The following is an 8069-nucleotide window of genomic DNA, read 5'->3' as shown; positions in this document are numbered from 1 at the left end:
AAGCTTAGAAGTGATATCCTTCAGTTTAGGCAAAAGCCTAGTGAGTCATTTTCCAAACTTATAGAGAGATTCAAGGATCTACTCCAAGAATGCCCTCACCATGGCCTAGACCTATGGTATTTATATCAAATAATTTATGAGGGTATTGATTACCCAACTCAAATGATAGAGTCTATGTGCCCTGAGAGATTCACATCATTTACAGATGAAGGAAAGGCATGAGAATTCTTACTTGACTTAGCTGATAATACTCGTGAGTGGGAATCAACCCAAGAGAGTGAAAGAACCATAGGAGAAAAATGATATTTTGTGGATGGGATAGTAGCCAAGGAAGCCCATTTGGATAGCCTAATCAAGAGAATTGAGGCTATTGTTTCTAGAGAGCCATCATCAGTCAATTTGGTTAAGATTTGTGCTTGGTACCAGTCTCCTGGACATCTCCTAAAAGAATGCCCCAACACCTCTGGGGGCACTTCTAATGATAGTGTTAATGCATTATACCAGAATAATCCATATAGTAATACCTACAATCCAGGATGGAGAAATCACCCAAATTTCTCTTGGAATCAAGGCAACCAAGCAGGGCATTCTAATTTCCATAATCAATGTCAACCTGGACTCCAAAGGCCTCCCTTTGCACAACAATCTTTTTCTCAAAATACTTTTCCTAGGTCAAATGTAGAACCTCAGGCTAGTTTTCCTAGGGCCCCTCTCCTATCATCTTATCAGCAACCCCTTGGGTTTACTAATACTGCAAAGGCAAGTAGAATAAGTGACTTGAAAAAAAATATGACCCTCCTCATTACAAGTCATCAAAATCTTACGAGAGAATTCACTCAAATTGTCTCAATTATGCGTGAGAGGGAGAAAGAAACTTTACCCAGTCAACCAGAGCCTAACCCTAGGCATCATCAGCCTGTTAGTTCACAAACATCAACTAATGTACCACTGAATATAGTACAAGGTCAACCCAACAAGGGCCCTTTAACCAATGTAATATTGTTTATGCACTTAGGAGTGGTAGAGAGTACCAACAGAGCGTTCCTAAATCTTCTTCATCTATTACTCATGTTAACTCTCCTTCAGTTGAGGATACAAGTGTGCCTCTTGTTTCAGATTCATCTGATGAATCTAAAGATTTTTTCTGAAACTAAAGATGATTTAGTTGAGGAAATCAAAAATGATTATTCTGAATATGGGTAAATCCCTAACAGTCCTTATGTTCATCCTGTCCCATTTCTTAATCGCTTGGTAAACAAAAGGAAGACTGTGTCCATGGATAAAATTTTAGAAATCTTCAAAAAGGTAGAAGTGAACATTCCTCTTTTGGATGCCATATCCCAGATCCCTACCTATGCAAAGGTACTGAAAGATTTGTGTACTCATAAACGTATCACTAGTGTGCCCAAAAAGGCGTTCTTGACAGGTAACATTAGTTCCATAATTACTCAGTCTATAGCAGCCAAGTATAAGGATCTAGGGAACCCTACCATATCTTGTGTCATAGGCAATACCTACATTGAGCATGCCTTACTTGACCTTGGCGTAAGTGTGAATCTTTTACCTTACCATGTGTACAAGCAACTTGAATTGGGAGAATTGAAAGCCACTGGAACTACTCTTTAGTTGGCAGATAGGTCTGTTAAAATTCCTAAAGGGATGGTTAAGGATGTTTTACTAAAGGTGGGAGAATTTATTTTCCCTGTTGATTTCATTATGTTAGATACCAAGCCCTTCTCAACCAAGGATGAGATCCCAATAATTCTAGGAAGACCATTCTTGGCTATTAGTAATACATTAATCAATTGCCGGAATGGTTTCCTAAGATTATCTTTTGGTAACCAAACTGTTGAGTTTAACATGTTTAGGATAGGCAAGCAACCACATATGGAAGAAGAGATTAATATGATTGAGGATTTTCTGGATTTTTCTGATGATTTAATTACCAACTTTGATATTAATTTTGATTCAGAATTCCAAGAGTGTATGGATGAGTTGGATGATGATAGTGAAATTTTTTTTTCTGAAGTCTTGAGTCTTCACACACCTGTGGAGCCCTTAGGACCACTTTCCAATTCCATTCCCAAACCTTCCATAGTTGAGCCCCCTAAGCTAGATCTTAAGGAGTTGCCATCTAATTTGAGGTATGCTTTCTTAGGGCATAACTAGACTCTTCCTGTAATAATTTCTTCAAATTTGACTTCTAGTCAGGAAGAGGAGTTACTTAAAGTGTTAAAAGATAATAAGGAAGCCCTAGATTGGACCATGGCTGATATCAAGGGTATAAGCCCTTCTATTGTGCAACATCATATACATCTTATGGAGGATTCCAAACCATCCACGGAACCCCAAAGAAGAGCAACTCAGTGATAATGGAAACTATTAAGAAAGAGATCCTAAAGTGCTTGGATCATGGAATAATTTATCCTATTTCTGACAGCCAATGGGTAAGCCCAGTTCACGTAGTGCCTAAGAAGTCTGGTGTGACTGTAGTTTTCAATGCCAATAATGAACTAATTCCAACCCGTGTCCAATCTGGGTGGAGAGTGTGCATAGACTACAGGAAACTTAATGTGGCAACCTGGAAGGACCACTTCCCATTGCCATTCATTGACCAAATGTTAGAGAGGTTAGCTGGACATGAATACTATTGTTTTCTTGATGAATATTCTGGCTATAACCAGATCCCAATTGCTTTAGAGGACCAACATAAGACCACTTTTACATGCTCATATGGAACATTTGCTTACAGGCGTATGCCTTTTGGGCTTTGTAATGCCCCTGCTACGTTCCAACGATGCATGATGAGCATATTTTCTGACATGGTCAAAAAATTCTTAGAAGTATTTATGGATGACTTTTCAATTCATGAAAATTCCTATTCTGAATGTCTTCATCATCTTTCTCTAGTTTTGAAAAAGTGCATATCTAAGAATTTGATTTTGAATTGGGAGAAATGTCATTTCATGGTTAAATCTGGTATTGTTTTAGGCCATGTAATATCCAAGGAGGGAATTAAGGTAGATAGAGCCAAAGTGTATTTAATTGATAATTTACCACCTCCTCAATCTGTTAAGGATGCCCGGTCTTTTCTAGGGCATGCGGGCTTCTACAGAAGGTTTATTAAGAACTTTAGTCAGTTAGCCCGACCTCTCACTTCATTACTTACCAAAGATTAAACTTTTGAGTTTTCTAAAGAGTGCCTAGAATCCTTCAAACAACTTAAGAAGGAGTTGACCAATGCACCCATTGTTCAACCACCTATTTGGACTAAACCTTTTGAACTGATGTGTGACGCTTCAGATTTTACCATAGGAGCGGTTTTGGGTCAAAGGATTAATAAGTTGCCCACTGTCATTTATTATGCTAGTGGGACCTTAAATGATGCACAACTCAATTATACAACCACTGAAAAAGAATTTTTAGCGATTGTGTTTGCATTAGAAAAGTTTCGGTCTTACTTAGTTGGTTCACATGTGGTGGTGTATACTGATCATTCTGCTCTCAGATACTTAGTTTAGAAGAAGGATGCCAAAGCCCGTCTCATTAGGTGGGTTTTACTTTTGCAAGAGTTTGATTTAGAAATTAGGGATAAAAAAGGAGTTGAAAACCTAGTTGCAGACCATTTATCCCGGCTTCCCAATTCCTTGACTGTCGATTCTCCAGTCAACGAGAACTTTCCAAATGAATAGTTATTTATAATGTCCAGTGAACCATGGTTTGCTGACATTGTCAACTTCTTAGTTTCATATGTGACTCCGGATCACTGGTCCACCCAAGATAAGTATAGATTCCATTCCCAAGTTAAGCACTTTTTCTGGGATGATCCTTATTTATTTAAGATATGTCCGGATCAGATTATCTGATGATGTGTTCCTGATTATGAGCAACATTTTGTTATTTCTTTTTGTCATGATCATGCATGTGATGGACACTTTGGACCTAAGAAAACTGCTGCAAAGATTCTTCAATGCGGATTTTATTGGCTCACTCTTTTTAGAGATGCTTTTGATTTTTGCAAGGCTTGTCCTGCCTGTCAGTCTTTTGGCCGTATCAATAAAAGGAACATGATGCCCCTCAACCCTATTTTGGTAGTTGAGATCTTTGATGTTTGGGGCATCGATTTTATGGGATCATTCCCTAATTCCTTTGAGAATTTGTATATACTTTTGGCCGTTGATTATGTTTCTAAATGGATAGAGGCCATACCTTATAAAACTAATGACCACAAAGTGGTGGTCCAGTTTCTCAAAGAGAACATTTTTTCCCGCTTTGATGAACCACATACAATAATTAGTGATAGGGGTACTCATTTTTGTAATCAGCCTTTTGAGGCCCTAATGAAAAAGTATGGGATCATCCATAAGTTATCTATCCCTTATCACCTTGAAACTAGTGGCCAAGTGGAGGTGTCTAATAGGCAGATCAAACAAATCTTGGAGAAAACTGTTAATCCCAACTGTAAGGATTGGTCCCTTAGGCTCATTGATGCCTTGTGGGCCCATTGGACTGCATTTAAGACCGATCTTGGTCAGTCTCCCTACCGTTTGGTGTATAAAAAAGCTTGTCACTTACCAGTTAAGTTGGAGCATAAGGCCTTTTGGGCTATCAAGTAGCTCAACTTTGATTTGCCTGATGCGGGAATTCATCGCAGGTTCCAACTGTCTGAGTTGAGGAACTTAGAAATGAAGCCTATGAAAGTTCTAGGATTTACAAGGAAAAGACCAAAGCTTTCCATGATAAACACATTCTGCGTAAATCTTTTACAATTGGTGATAAGGTCTTATTGTACAACTCTCGATTGCATCTTTTTCCTGGTAAGCTTAGATCCCGATGGGATGGTCCATTTATTGTCCATAATGTATATCCCCATGGGATTGTGGAGATTTTGAATCTAGAAACAGGGGTAATTTCGAAGGTTAATGGTCAGCGTTTAAAGCCATTCATTTGAGTTTCCTAATACTGGTAGTGAAGAGGTCATGGATCTCCATGAACCTCTTTACACTGATGACTAACTTTTAATCAAGTATGACCCCCTTGCATTGTCTTTGTTTTTAATTCTTTCCATGCATTGAGGACATTACATGACTTAAGTGTGGGGGAGGGAAACCAGTTTCTGTTTTTTTTTTCCACTTTGTTTTATTTGTTTTTTATTTTTTATTTTTTTATTTTTTAGCTTGCTAAAGGATGAAGTCCTACTTTGGCTTTTGGCTAATGATCATACCATTCGGTTGCTTGATGTATGAAAATAAAAGTTTTGACTAAGGTACCCATTTTGAACGTATAAAAACCCTGTTGAGAAGATAGAAACAAACCTGTGTCTTGAGATGGGACTTTCTTTTGAAAAATAAGAGACCCCTGTTTTATGGTGTTGGACCATATGTAAGTCTGTGGGTTCCTTGTACTTTTGATTTAGAGTTGAGACCTTCTTTTTAATTTGGCATAGGTTGACAATGCACAATTTTAAATGAAATGTGAAATGTGGTATAAAGAAGAATAAGAGTTGATTCCCTTGAAACTAGACAGGGCATTGCGCCTCAAGAAGTGTGGTGTCTTAATCGAAATTCCTTGGGAGGAAACTTCTGAAGGAAATCTAGCATCACTATCTTTGTGGGCATATGCAAAAAGCGAAGCTACATAGTAACTTGGGTGTCGGGTGTTTGCTCCACCATGTCATTCAGGCCAAAAGTAGTGGAGTAGAATAGAGTTTAAGCGAAAAAAAAAGAAGAAAAAAATGTGCAAATGTCATTAATGCTTAGGAATATTTTTTGGTAAAAAACACTCCACTGCCTTAGTCATTGGTTCCCTATTTCTTCACAAGTGGTTTTGCCTTAAGATAAGGATGTTTTGGAAGAGACGAGGTGAGTTCCAAATTAAGAAATATTCTAGTGCCTGGAATTGATCAAGGGTAATAAAAGTTCAAGTGTGGGGGTCCCTTGTAAGAAAAATTATCTTTGCTCTAGATCGGTATGAGCCTTTCCTTTAGCCAAGGTTGGGATTTATTTATTCTGAATTTTGGGTGTATATTCACTGCAAACACCCATGAGACACAACTCGTCCACTAGGGTAACTTAGGGGTTTAAAGGCTTATTGCACATGCTAAGTGCAACCGTGATTCCTACGAAAGTGAGTTATTTTTTTTTTTATTCTTTTTCTTTTTGTTTTGCTTGAGGACTAGCAAAGTTTAAGTGTGGGGGAATTCTGATGAGCACATTTATGTGTGAAATCTAGGATAGTAAATCATGCATTTTACATATTTAGAATGGAGCTACCTTGGGTTTTACTCTCTTTTTGCAGGTTTTAAACTTTCAATGCCTTAAGGACTATTGGGCGCTATATCTTTAATTTTACACGTAAAGAGTTCCTATTTCTTTTTATGATTGTGAAGAAGATGAAATTCTGAGCAAGATGGACGTGTTCAATTAAAAGTACACATTCGTTTGGTCAACCGTACAAGTGATTATTATTTTCGGGCAAGAAAAAGAATAATGGATCAGAACTGAACCGAGATGTAGAACCAGCCCGTCTGCAATTGTCCCAAGGATATAAGGAATATTTCAAATGCCAACAAGAATCAATGGACTACATTCTTAAGTGATTGAAGATTCGTTTTTGATAACAACAACTACCTAGCGTAGTTGGTGAGTTGTGGTGTGCAAAATCTCTTCCTTATTAGGAGGTCTCAAGTTCAAACCTCTTAGCTGCTATTTTGTTGAGGTTTTTTTTAGAATATTTTCTCTCTCCTACTCATTACTCAAAGGAAATCGGCCAAGGGGGGTTTCTTGTGCAAGAAGAGAGAGAAAAATAAAAAAAATAGGGAAAAAAATGCAAGAAAATCGTGGGAGATCTCTCCATGCGTTTTCTCGCTTCTCTCTCCTCCACCTCACCACAAAATCGTCCAAGGGGATCCACCCTTGGACATCCTTCTCTCTCTCCTATTCCCTATAAAAGGGAGTCCACAAAACTCTAAAAAATTGTCCCTCTCTTCCTCTCTAATTCATTCTTCTTATAGGGTTTTTTTTGCTTTATCTCTTTCTCTATCTCTAGTTCTAGGTTTATGCTTTAAATACTTCTGTAAGTTCTTTTATTCAATTAATGCAAGCACTTTTATTTTTTATTTAGTCTTTTATTTTTATTATTTAGGTAATTGAAGTTGTAATTTTCAAGTTTTAGTTCTAGGCTTAGTTCTAAGTGGCAAGAACAAGCTATGAAGCATGTCTTACAAGTTCAATTTTTTTTTCTTCAGATTTGTTTTCTCTAGTACTAGAAATTTCAGATTTTGTTTATTCTAAATCTGGTTTTTAGTACTGGTAGTATCTCAAATCGATCAAGTTTTCAGTTCAACGGTTGAAGTTCATGTAAGTAGACTCCCTCAGTAGTCTTCTCTCCCCCCTCTCATTCCCTCTTCTGACTACCCTTTCTTTCTTTAATTTCAGTCGTTACATTATTGCTATCCCTTTCCCCCAAGGTTCATGGCTAGTGTATGTGTTGGCTTTGCCCCTCCTAGCCATAGAACCATCAATTTATTGCTTTTATTTTAATTGTCTCCCTTTCCCTAAAGCCAAGTAGAGTAACCCTTGTAAGAGTGATTCTCTGATCAAGTAGGGAAGCTCATATTATGATGCATCCCTCGGGCTAAGTAGAGAAACCTACTTGTGAGTCTCTCTCTAGCTTTATCCCCTTTCTTTTACTTTATTTTTATTTCAGCTTTTTTTCCTTTATTTTTTATTTTTAATTGCGTGGGTTGTTTATTTTCAGTTATTTATTTATTTAATTTTAATTGTGTGGCTTGTGTCTTTAAATTCTTAGATGACGAATGGTTAGGACGTTATTTTAGATACATATGTTTAGGACGGTAATTAGAATTAGATCACAACCATTAATTGGTTCACTTTCACATTATTAAAAGAAATAAAAAAAAATAAAGTGACTGTTCTCCCTGTGTTCGACCCGTAGCTACACGGATCCGTACACTTGCGGTTACATTTAAAATCTCAAACAGGGTCCCTATCACTCACTATAGTGCGTGGAAGGCCATGAAGTTTGGTGACTGTGGAAGTAAATACAAC

General features: G+C 37.4%; 1 non-coding gene across 1 annotated transcript; it reads right to left on the bottom strand.

Moving 5' to 3' along the window:
• Window positions 1-107, bottom strand: LOC122090248. The gene has a single exon (XR_006143488.1). It is a non-coding gene; the product is annotated as a small nucleolar RNA R71 (small nucleolar RNA).
• Between the last annotated feature and the right edge of the window lie 7962 nt (window positions 108-8069).

This window comes from Macadamia integrifolia, chromosome 9 (assembly GCF_013358625.1).
Source record: "Macadamia integrifolia cultivar HAES 741 chromosome 9, SCU_Mint_v3, whole genome shotgun sequence".
NCBI lineage: Eukaryota > Viridiplantae > Streptophyta > Magnoliopsida > Proteales > Proteaceae > Macadamia > Macadamia integrifolia.
This window is presented reverse-complemented; position numbering and strand designations above follow the sequence as displayed.